The sequence below is a fragment of the Pangasianodon hypophthalmus genome, chromosome 10 (genome assembly GCF_027358585.1).
Source record: "Pangasianodon hypophthalmus isolate fPanHyp1 chromosome 10, fPanHyp1.pri, whole genome shotgun sequence".
Classification (NCBI taxonomy): Eukaryota; Metazoa; Chordata; class Actinopteri; order Siluriformes; family Pangasiidae; genus Pangasianodon; species Pangasianodon hypophthalmus.
Window position 1 is genome coordinate 7,032,534 of NC_069719.1, and position 13,017 is coordinate 7,045,550.

Below are 13,017 nucleotides of genomic sequence, written 5' to 3' on the forward strand. Positions count from 1 at the left end.
CAACTGTCCTCCACTCCTTGTGGTTAGACTCATGTAGCAAATGTTGATTGATTTGACAGTCTACTCTCTTTAATATCCTAGATACCCTAATTTATGTATACTTCATAAGAGACTGATCATTCAGATGCTGGATCCAATTAAGACTTTGCAGCTCTGGGCCTGGATCTTGACCCAGCTGACTGATACTCACTAATTTCTAATTAAAGATATTTTCTATAGCCTGAAACACAGCTGTGCATGGCTTCACTGGTGTTTCTCATCAGCTCAAAGCTGTTTAAGAAAGAAATGGAGGAGCAGGAAAGGAGCAGCGCTCTGAACACCTTCTGGGAAACCAGACTGAATTGTTGGTTCAGATATGTGAAGGACATTTAGGTCATGATTAAAGTCCAGGAGACACAATACTTCACTGAACATGTCACCTCAAAGGACAGCTACATCACTCGAGTGCCTTTTGTACAAAGACAAGCAATGTAATGACTTGGAAACATTTATAGAATCATTTATAGAGTAAAGAAGTAATAGGGTTCCATCCAGACACTGTATACAAGGCAATCTGTCCAGCTGAGCAACTGAATGGATGTGTGGAGAGACACTTCTCATGCTGTTATGACACCATATAACAGCAGTCACAAGGATTTTCACCAACATGAAGAAAAATTGTCTGCGGGTTGCTATAGGTGACTTCGCGGTGAATGTATAGTGGAAATATTATCTAATTAGCAATTTTTTTAACATTAAGCAAATAGTGAGGTAAATGTTTAATGGGAGCACTAATAATTAGCACTCTAAGTAGGACAAAACCTTTCTCTTGTAATCTGTTGGATTACAAATCAGAAGATTGCTAATTTGTGGGTCAATGAGATGAACTCGGTACAAAGCAAAATTAACCACTACTGGAAGTAGGCTTGTGCGATATAATGATTTAATCATCTCTACATGGTATTCAGTGTATTACAATTATATCATATTACCAGACCTGCCAACCCTTAGTTGATGTTAGAAGTTAACATCGGCGTATGCTAATACAAATTATCACTCAAGAATACACCAAAAGAGCAGAGTTTTTCTGATCCACTCAGCATATTAATATTTGCGTATGTTTGCCTTAGCTAATATTCATCAAGTATATGCATAGTTAACATCATCAGTGCCACCAAAAAAAATTTGGTCAAAAAATAGTCAAAAACTACTTTTGGTTTTCATCCAAAATAGAAAAGATAACAAAACTTTTTACCCTGATCAGATTAAATAGTCCTACAACAAAGTGTCAAGCCAACAAAGTTAATGGTAATGATAAATAGAAAGTGAAATTATAAAGCATTTAAACATTTTTTACTTTTTAATGGCCATTACTGCAGAATCACCTAAAAATCCACCATCCAGCTGAGTTGTCACAATTGCCGCTGCCAGCAAGGAAAAATGCATGAAGCCATTTAACCACAGAGACTGCACAGCTGGTTATTATGCCCCTACTTTCCTTCAACCTGAAATGGTGCAAATGCTAATTTTCCTGTCTTTTTTTAAACTATTAGTTCTGGATGATTAAATTGTTAATCGTGATTTTTTTTTAATGGTAAATCACGAGCTGGGAAAGATCAATATCGCACAAGCCTAATTGGAAACGAAGGCATTTTTTTGCTCTGTACATCCTTTCCCTTTAATGTGATTTGGCATTTTTCCAAGTGAATTCACTACTGCATTGATCATGTCCTCTCAGTGTTCGTTGTCAGTAGTTTTGTTAGTATGTGTGTGCCTGAGACTGATCTTAACATCATGCTCACTTAGCATTATAGCCAGTCTTTCCTTAAATAGTGGACATTTGTCAGCAAGAGAGCATAGGGTGGTGAGAGCATCATTCCTCAGGGGGCACAGCTTTGCCTTGGTGGCTGTCAGGAAAAGCACGGTGAGGCTGTGATTCCTGGTATTTGCGTCAGCCCCCTGACAGGCGTTGACTGATGCAAGCTGACACACTCCAGCTATGGCTTTGACAGCAGAATTGCAGTAGCCCTGTGTCCTGGTTTTTAATTATCATTCTGCAGTGCCTGTTAACTTTGATCACCGTTTTCAACAGATTGTATGGAAGCACTACAGCCAGTGTATATCACCACCTAATCAGGATGGAATTTGTCATTTCTTGCATTGTTACTTTTACAGTAGTCTGTGTAAAATGTGAAAGAAGACAGATTGGGTGCTGCTGTGAATGCTAAGCACGATTCCACGTGACAGGAAGAATGGAGAAGAAAAAAAGAGGAACTGAATAAGGGGAGGGTAAAATACGAATTGCTTCCATTTGTAAGATCTGGTCCAAGAGAGTGTCTCATGTGGACCAATCTGGAATTAATTCAGCTGTCAATATCACCTTAATCACTGGAGTGGTGGCACTTAGATGGCATTTTCTCTCTGACTGCTGTGAAATTACAAATGAGCTGAGGTCTGTGTGCTTCCTTCTGCATAATATTGGCTTTGGCCCAGTAGGCAGAACAAAGGGGAGGAGACCAAAGTGAATGAAATACAATAGATTCATGAAGCATATACCCTGGGGAGGAATTACATTGTACTATTAAGTGTGTAGGTCTGAGATTGGTGTCATAAGAGGTCAAAAAATGTAATCAATATATCATTAGCCAGAAGCTTTGTATATAATCCAGTCAGACGTCAGTAGCATTTTAACTGCAATTGTGCAAAACTTATGATTGAGTCCATTGGTGGACAATGGCTTTATTGGTCTTGTGCGTTGCTCAGACTAAGTATGAGAGTGTATGTGTAGACCTGAAGACTGTAACAGTTCTGCTCCAGAGTATCAACCGTTCTGCAGAGTATATTCCATTCTAACACAAATCAGCTCAATGGTGTCTAATACGATCACAAAAGGCTGGTGTGAGAGGAGTTTTTATTTTATTATTATTATTTTTTTCATTCCAACCAAGCAGGGGCCATATCTGATTATTGATTGAACACCAAGATTAACCAATTAAACAGCTGTTACTTCTGCTTGGTTGACCACATCTGTCTTTGGCAGATTAGATTGGACATCCCTGAGTTAGCCAGTAAGGGATTTCAAGGGTGTCTGTGTAAAAAAAAAAAAAAAAAAAAAAAAAAAAAAAAAAAAATGTGAAATTAATGTAGTAAATTAAAGGTGCTTGTGTAGAGCAGGGTATATCTCCAGCAACATGGTTGTACATTCTGGCTCTAATTGACTGTTGAATGGGGGGAGTAAGGAATATGCCTGGACAAGTGAAGGGCAGAAAGTAGATGTCCTATACCATTGTGTGCTTCCAACTTTGTGGCATCAGTTTGGGGAAGAAGCACATATGGGTCTGATGGTCAGGAGTCCACAAACATTTGGCCATATAGTGTATATGAAGAGTCAGAAACAAACCAGTGCCAAAAACAAACCTCCAAGAGACAAAGCTAGGAGATAAAAGAATCGTGGAGAAAAACAAGAAGAGCAAGTAAGCAGAAGATGGAAACATACCCCATACGCAGTACTGACCCATCACATGTGATGGATGCACTGCATGCAGCAGATGAATGAAGTTATGCACATTATGCATTTCATTATGCAGTGAAAATGAAGTTATGCACATGTGTGCTGAGTTTATGATCATATAAGCTATGGCCTTTTGACTTGCATCCAAATTAATGTTATGGATTTTAATACTTCTGTTAGAGTGATTAGTGTTGAATGGATGGTTAGTGAGTGAAAGAAGAAGGAACTGCATGCAAGATGCTCACGAAGCTCAACAAAAGTTGCAGCATGAAGTGCCACTAATAACTTGCCTTTATTTATACCCATAAACTTATCACTAATTGTTATGCAATAAAAAGTAACTGTTGTCATCATGTAGTCATATTAGTTGCCTATACAGACCTTTGTAGGTAAGAAATTACATGCAAAACTTAGAGGGCATACCAGTGAGTGGCTTGTCCAACCCTTAGCCACTTACTGGAATCAGTTTTCAGTGTTGTAAATAACATTGCTGCACTAGTTATTGTTATTATTTCCTTTTATGGCTGCTGTCCAAGCTGAATAACCCTGTCTAGACCTATTTCCTCTCTTTATTGGTACATTTTGAATAGGATGAGGCAGAAGTGCATCATTGTGTCCTAACTGTGTGAATTACTTTGGAGTAGTGCAATCAGGCGGCGATTTGTAGTTGTATTCAGGCTTTCTTTAGATAACATTGGCAAGACATTGGTGCACATGGTTGAGTTGTGCTTCAGTAAGTGGAGCCATGAAAATACCCAAACATTCTGGCTTTTACGCACTGAACGTTTAATTGTCACTCAATTATTCAGATAAGTCACACTGTAAACACTGAGGATATCTGTGCCTTGGTTTTTTTTTTTTAACTATATTGCCCTGATGTCTATGTGGAGGCAGTGTATTTTACAACTTTCTTATATCTGTCAAATTATTTGCAGTGAAGGGAAGCCGATAGAATAAAAGACAAAAGTGATGTCAAAACTTGTCAGAACTGATGGTTCACTGATCAGACACATTAGAGGTACAGATAATAGTCCAAGGACAGTGAAGCACTTTTATTTTTGCTGTTTTTTTTTTACTGTGAAAGGGTGTGAAGCATGACAGAGGTCTGTGTGTAGGTACAACAGTGCCTTGATTGCTGCTCTGTCTCCCTGCAAGCTAGGCCGAAAGGATTGTTTAGTGCAGGGCACTTCTCACTATACAGGTGTAAATAAATGGCGAAATCTTGCTCTGCTCTCTGGCAGCAAACACCTACAGTATCGATTGCCTTAGGCACTGCCCTTGTAGAAGGTTATTTCACAGAGAATTACCCACTGAATGCTGAAAACCGCCTACTTGATATGGCTCCAGAAAGGGCAGCTACCTTCAGGCCTGCTGACACTAACTGCATCATCCCTAGTACACAAAATTTTGGCCCTCGCATTTTCTGCTTTCTTTTAGTATGTCACGTAGGGAGCTTTAATTATACACAGTGTGAATCCACTTGAATCGAACCCTGGCTTGTGTGCTTCATTTGGGAGGGTGAGATCACTGCAATCGCACTCAGGTGCGGACCAAAACCAGCAGAGAAATGGTTTCATTCTACTTCCATGCAAACTTTAACATGATTCGACTGTAGTGAAAAAGAGAGAAAGCAAAACTTCAGGAACTGAACCAAACACTCTGTATATTTTGAGTTGCATTGTTTGAACCGGAAGAGATCAAAAGTTATGCCTTCTGGATATTTAAGCCAATGAACAAATGAAAAAAATAGATCAAACAACCATGTAAACCTTTGCGGACCATTTATAGTACAATTTATGCTTTTCAATCATGAGTATGGAGCTTGATTTCTAGCCATAATTAAAGTAAATAACTTGCAAATGTCTGATTATGTTCAGATTGTTACAGCAGTATGTTTCCACTCAATGTCTTTGTACATGGACAACTGATGCACAGCTGCAAGAAGAAATATAGCATGTGTTATTTAGATTACCATTTAGACTCCACAATATAGCAAGAAAATTGTATTCAACTAGAAATCATGCTTGTGCAGACATAAAACTTTCGTTGTGAGCAAAATGCACTTCGTAGTGACCAAAATGCACATCTCTATACTCTACCATGAAGTGAGTATCTATCGGAGAACATATTTCTTTGGTTTACCCCCAGTAATTATGTCAGGGCGTCCAACAGCTAGGGCTGTAGGACATGAGTCTGGTCTTGAGACGTTTTCTGTACTAACTTGGACTTGTCTTAGACTTGAACATTTTCTTGGGCTTTGTTCTGGTTAAAGATAACTGTGGCGTCGACCAAGATGTTAAAAAAGTTATGTTTGTGTTGTATTTTTCATGCACAAGGTTTAACAAGTAATTTCATCTTGTGTTAAATAGCCTAATGAGTGACACAATCCACAGTTGAAGCCTAAAAAAAAGATGTGATGGTTTTTGGTTTCTTAACTCTGCCTTGCTTTTATTTGGACTCGATGTTGACTTGGTCTTGACCCCATTAATAAGACTCTGTCTTGACTTGATCTGGCTAGACCTGGTCTTGGTCTTGTTTTGTACTTGACAATGACTGTCTGGACTACAGCCCTACCTACACTCAATGACGGAAAAGGACTTTGCTTCATTTATAATATGGAATGAGGTAATTGCCTGTTTCACTGTTTCTTTTATTATGCACATGTGTGTATATGTAAGTAGTGGTTTGCTTCTGTGTAGCTGTCAAGTTATTTGCAGTCAAGGATTCTATCAGTATTGACAGTCAGTATGAAGCTATAAGATTGTGTATGTGTTTTATAACATTAAATGGATGAAAAGGTAAACTCAGGCTGACAGTTAAAAAGCTTTATCACAGCATTACAATTTATACTGTATATACATTTTATATATAAGATTACAATAAAATCCAGAATCTCCAGAGCATTACTTTATGCCTCCATCAGCTATCTGGTGAATTTCAATGCTCTGCTGATAATTAGCACTTAAGGCAGGCTGTCATGCACCAGTTCAGATGCAGAGGCATGACTAAAATAAAATCTTCATCAATTCTCTTAAGTACACCTTCGTGGAAATTGACTGGTAAGTTGTTCCAAGTGTCTTGGAGAACTTGCAACAGTTCTTCTGCCAATGCTGGCAATGCTGGCTCTCACCAGACAACCTTGATGATGTTTATTTAAAAAAAAAAAAAAAAAAAATCTATTAACTGCATACAAGAAATGTAATTTATTTTAAACTGAATGTTTGAAAATCTGCTGAAACAGATCGGTGTGCTGTTACGTGTTTTATTCATCTTATACTACAGCAATTTGACACATCATATGTTTTAATTGTTTATAGTTACAGTTAATGTTATGGAACATCCATGAAACAAGTTAGTTCCCTATTATGACTTACAATACTTGAAAACTATACACGAACATTCCCTCAGCATCCTCTTTTTTCTCTTTAATGAAGTTAACAAGACGAAAAAACACAACTTGTCATGTTACAGAGAAACTGCAAAGCCTTTCCTGTATAGTGCAAAACTTACTGACCGTTACGAAGCTCTGACACTGGAGACTCCTTCCATGAATATTAAATAAACGTCTCCTTACAGAAAGCTTGAACATATCAATGATTATACATTTCTCTTTGTTTTTAAAATTTTGTAATTTTTTAAATTAGTTTTAGATTATTAGAGTCTGCAATACAAGTGCGTATAAATTAGTTACTAAACCTTGCAGCCGAGATACTATCAGAGCTGCTGTTATGGAAAATTAATCAATACCGTCTGACCAATCAGAATTGAGAATGCAACAGCACTGTGGTATAAGGTAGGAAGACTCACCAGTATTATATAATTGGTTCTTGTTATCTGCAGCTCTGGGTATTTGTTTTTTTTGAAGATGTGCATAGCACATAGAGTTTCTATGAATGATTTTAAAAAAAAATCGATACACATCACCAGAAATATTTTTGAAATCCTTTCCCCACGTGCAAGTTTGAGATGCCTTTAGATATAGAGATGTGATGGGACGTAAGCCGTATTAATGATTAATTAGTCATGGTGACTTTATTTTCACTCCATTTCCAGGTTTCCTCGTCATTAACGTAGGATAGATGCAATACAACATTGCACAAATATTTTATAAATGAGGTCATTAGCTAGTCAGTGTCATCATCACTGCATAAGGTCATGCTGCATTACGTGATACTGTTAATGGTTTGAATATTTGATGCAGTAGATTGTAGTATATGTTTAAAAACAATATTGATGATTCAAGCCTGAATTTGCTGAAGATCTGTACAGCTGAATAACTTCATTTCACATGATGTAAAAAACTACAGAAGTTATGCAATGACAGTGGTGCTCCTTTTGTGGTTCTGGAAGCTCTTTGGGGCTGGGGAGCCTTTGGAGTAATGATTGGCATGATTTATTAGCTATTACTATGGTGACATGTCATACACACATAAGGGGCGAGAAGCAGAGAGAAAGAGAGACTTGAGGTCAAAGCGGCAGTTTAGATTTATGGAGTGCCGCTTCACTGTTTAAAGCCTTGCTGTATTGCATTAAACCCTCCGATTATGGGGAAGCAGGGAGGCGTATCGCTAAATCACGTCCACTTTCATACAGCGCTGGCATTTTATTGATGGATGGTGTTTGTTCCTTCGTGTTCTGAATGCTACAGCCAGGCAACTTGCTCCAGTATCATGCATCCAGAGTGCATTAAGTCCTTGGGCAAAGCAAATCTTTTTAAAAATAATATGCATTGAGTTGTGCTGTTTTGAATGCGGGAGAAAGATGGTTTTGGATAACCTAATTTTAATACTGCACTGTATTACAGGACTGGAGCTTTAGTCACAGCGCATTAGTGCATCATTATGTATTTATGGATAATGCATAAATCAGGGATACACTCTTTCATGCCTGAGGTTGAAATGCATTTGCACACTTTGCATTTTCTCTGCTCTCAGGCATAAGCAGTCTTATAATTGTTACGCAAGACTGTGTGAGATTTTTAGATTGTGTGTTTATATCTCTGTTCAGGGATGTGCAAATCATATATGCATTAGTTATATGATAGCTTTGCGCCACACTTTATTTTGTTCAATTTTGTCAGTAGTTTCACATAGCTGAATGTTCCTGATTCTAAAAGGATCATCTTCCGTCAGTGTACGCTAAATAATCCACCTAGTGAAAATTGTTCTACCAACAGCTAATCGCACTTCAGACCTTGTGTGTAGTGCAGCAGGTGGTGGGATTCAGAGGCACACACTATAGTTAGACGCGTCCACCAACATGAAGTGCGTTTTGTGGAAGTTGATGTAACGGGCACGGTATCAGCCCGATTTATTTATAAATATTTATAAAATAACGTATGGTATACCATTACGTGACAAGGCAAGTGTATTGTTGTGTTAATGAACAAATGGCACGGAATGACAGCAATCTTGACATATTCTGTGATTAATCATAGCAATCAAAGCAAAGCAAAGCAGACTGCAAACTGTGCTCTGAGAAAATATCAAGAGGAGGACCTACAGAACCTTCATACAATCCAACTATCCAAATCTTAAACATAATAAGTTCTTTGCTAGCAGCACATGGCAGCAAACGATGCAGGCTAAGCAAGAAAAAATGTCTACAGGCAGTGCTAGGGAATTTAAAAAAAAACAGCTGTTTCTCAGTATGTTGTTTTTGATGATCACTATCAGTCCTTAACAGCCAGGGATTCTGACGCAATGAAAGGAAAAACACACTTTTACCGCTGTACAGAAGCATTATTCTGAACTGAAACACAGCAAATCTACTCAATCCAAGCTAACTAATGTAATTAGCTAATTCCCGCTAACATTCTAAAGAACATTCTGATTGTTGAACCTACTGATATGCCATGCAGCTATAAATAGAAAACTAATTGCTCATACATAAAATCTTGATTTTTGAAAACCCAGGCTTTCTTGGGTTCATAATATATATATATATATATATATATATATATATATATATATATATATATATATATATATATATATATATATATATATATATATATTAGGTAATTGAGTATTGTACCTTGCAACAAAAATAACTCGAATTATAGTGATTATATAAATCACTGATTTAAATTAATATTTCAGATGATTTGTCCACATATGTAAAAATTTGTTGAGAATCAATACATGCCTGTTTGAGTAAAATGTACTGTAAACATAGGCGAGCAAAACTCTTCTAATTAATATTCTGCAATGTTCAGATCAGTATTAAAACATGAGTTTCCAACATTACTAATTTGCATTTAAATAAGAAATTACTTTATGACTGCCAAGTGCACTCGATCATAAAATCTATAAAATGTCCTGTTGCTGTTTCCTTCGTCAATTCATTTTTATAGTGTATCCCCTTTAAATGATCTAGGTTTTGCCTTGAAGTATGAGCAGAACCATCTACAGCATTCTACTGTTTATGGGGTGTTCGTCACAAGAGGTTAAACTCCCTCCTACTGTATAACCGTAACTCATAACTGCACTTTACTGCCTGCCTCTTCCTGTCAATGAGGCAGTGAAACATGAGTCCACTTTCATCATCCCCACATTCCTGCCCACTGCTGATGCCGGCTGTGCTGTGAGACACTGCTGGAGGTTAAAAATGATGACCTGGGTTATTAAAAATTCTCAGTAATGATTTCTCTCATTTGTAGGTGTCTCTCAGAGCATTTAGTGGGGAGCTGATCATCATCATCATCATCATCATCATCCTCCTCCTCCTCGTCATCATCATCATCATCATCAACACCATCATTATTGTCATCATCCATCAAATGAGCAAGAGGTAAATTGGAGTGTGATTTCACCTACTATGAATGCCCACGTATGCAAGTCAGATGGTGGTCAGAGTTATACAGAGGTACTTACCACATATTAAGCGCAATTTCATTACACAAAAAGTCAATTGCTGTGTTTGGGTGCATTAAATCTGGAATGTAGACATAGCAACAACACATTGAGCAAAAAAGGGAGCAAAAATGGAGCAGGTCCAGTCAAGAAATCTGTAGACTCATCAGTTAAACCTATAATGCTATTACTGCTAATGCTGTTAATGCTGTATACATGTGAAAAATGAGCTAATACTGAGTTATTTCAGAGTGTGTGGAGTGCCCATCCATTTACAAAAAAAAAAAAAAGAACACATTAAAAAATTTATAAAAATAAAATAAAATAAAATAAAAGAATGAACACATTTGGATAGTTATGTATTTGATTTTAAATCCAAATATACTATCTATAATATAGATATAGATATATGCTATAACTGTCCATAAACCTCTTTGATACATTTATGAAAAAAAAAAAAAAAGTGCTGTTGAATACTGATTGGTTAATTTTCCATAACAGTACAGCAGCAAGGTCTATATTAATGCGCTTGTTCTACTACATTATTGTTTATATAGAAACACATAAACAGATTTGTAATTGTTGTTATGGTAAAGTTTTCTGTGAGGAAATTATTTATTTTATAGAAGCAGAAAAAGCCTTTATTTTCACATATACATTACAGCATAGTGAAATTCTTTTCTTCGTATAGCCCATCTTGTTAGGAATTTGGGGTCACAGCACAGGGTCAGCCATGATACAGCAGCCCTGGAGCAGAAAGGGTTAAGGGCCTTCCTCAAGGGCCCAACAGTGGCAGCTCGGTAGTGCTGAGGCTTGAACCCCCGACTTTCAGAGCCTTAACCGTACAGCCACCACTGTACAACATCTTCAGGATGGAAGGCTTTCTGGTTTCTGAGTAACATGACAAGATGTGCTATTTTGTCTTTTTAACTTCTTATTAAGAGAGTAAAAGAGAGAGGTTGGTGAGGGAATGACTGTTGATGTCATTCAAATATTTACAATATATTTTTGTGAATCCATTTATTTCTGTAAAGCTGCTTTGTGACAATGTCCATTGTTAAAAGCACTATACAAATAAAATTGAATTGAATTGAATTGAATTCTTTAATAAATATTAAACGGTAATCCTTGGACATTTCTGTGGTTTAAGAAACAGCACTTGGTATTAAACACTGTGCTTGTTATAGGAAAATATTTGACTTGGGTGTTGTAACAGAGCGCCGTGTAAGGTAATGTAATGTGTCAAAGCATTATCAACCTGATTCTTACATGAAGTCAACATTTGCATGCTAGGTTTTATGCTTTATACTGATTTCCTTATGTGTCCATGAGGAAAACAGCAACAGGTTTTTTCCATTTTAGAAAAAGCACTTCAAGGTTTTACATGTTTTTTTCTTTATTTCTTGCTTCATCGCGTTTTTCTGACAGAAGTACATGATTTTTTTTTCGCCCTCAGCAGAGGTATACGATGGCTGGCTGCTTTCTCATGAATGGCATTTCAGCACTTTTATTTTCTTCGCTTTTATCTACTTATATTTGTACTGCACCCTTAAACAATCTTCACTACCTTCCCAAGTGTTGAGGCTGCTATTGTTGCAAGCATCATTATAGGTCCTGATTAAAGCTAATAGGGTGTCATTAAGCTATGAGACCTGTTGAGTAAGTAAAAGAACAGACAGACTGCTTGATGTGCTCTGCTCTAGTGGGACTTTCTCCAGCTCCTGTTAGATAGTCTACTGATGTGGAACAGTGAGACAGATGTTCTCCGAAATTAAATGAGGGCCGTGGTTAGCTTTCACAAAATTTCTGCCACTTTTCCACTCATCAGCAATGATATAAAAAATAGACTGGTTCATTACCCATTCTGCTCTACAGCAGGCCTGCGACTTTCTCAGCAGAAGCATCCTGGAGATGAACACCTGCTTGTGCTGATAAGGCATGCACACCCATTTAGACCATTTAACACAGTAACAAAAGTGGTGGAACTGCTGTCAGGTGCCATCCAGTTATTCAGATTGGTTCTGATATGGTGATGTTGATTGATTTCAATGTGCTTCTGTTCATATCTCATTACCATTATGGGATATTAATTGAGACTGAGTTCAGTGCCAGGGTGCGACGTATGGCACACTGCATACCAGCAGCAGATTGTGACCCAGTTTCCATAGTTCTGGCTTTGGTGTGGTTCAAATAATGCTTTCCATTAAACTCTTACACTTCCTGTGCTGGTCAGGGGGTCCAGTTTTGTGGTCCTCAATTTCATAACTATAAGTATCCACTGTAGATACTGAATAATTCATAGTAGTTTCTATGTAATATCTGTAAACATCTAGAAACAATCGAGCATTTTCATGAAAAGAATGCTGTACTTTGGTTATAATACGTAGATACACATCTGTATGAAACAAGATATTTGGAAGCATGAAGATTCACCCATCTACTACTTGGTAAATGTAAAGAATAGTAATAATAAATATCATTTATATAGCACCTTTCTCAATACCTAAGATTGCTTTGCTATTTTGGAAAAAAAAAAGAAACACAAAATAGTGATAAAACAAATTTCATTAGCATAAGTTGTCACAGTCTCATTGGGCACCACTGCTCCAAATGCCATGGAGATCCACCAGCCCCAAAGCTGCACAAGCACCACATAAAGGGAGCATAGGTACA

At 37.2% G+C, this 13,017-nt stretch overlaps 1 protein-coding gene across 2 annotated transcripts in view; it reads left to right on the top strand.

Annotated features, from left to right (window-relative positions):
- Positions 1 to 13,017, top strand: part of alk (ALK receptor tyrosine kinase) — a 392,553-nt gene that overhangs the window by 150,800 nt on the left and 228,736 nt on the right. The window contains exon 1 of one of the 2 annotated variants that reach the window (XM_034308267.2): positions 10,264 to 10,282. The exons of the other annotated variant lie outside the window; for it this stretch is intronic. The gene's annotated coding sequence lies outside the window, so the exon portion shown is untranslated. Of the gene's footprint in view, positions 1 to 10,263; positions 10,283 to 13,017 lie in introns of those variants that run through there. 2 annotated transcript variants of the gene reach the window in all.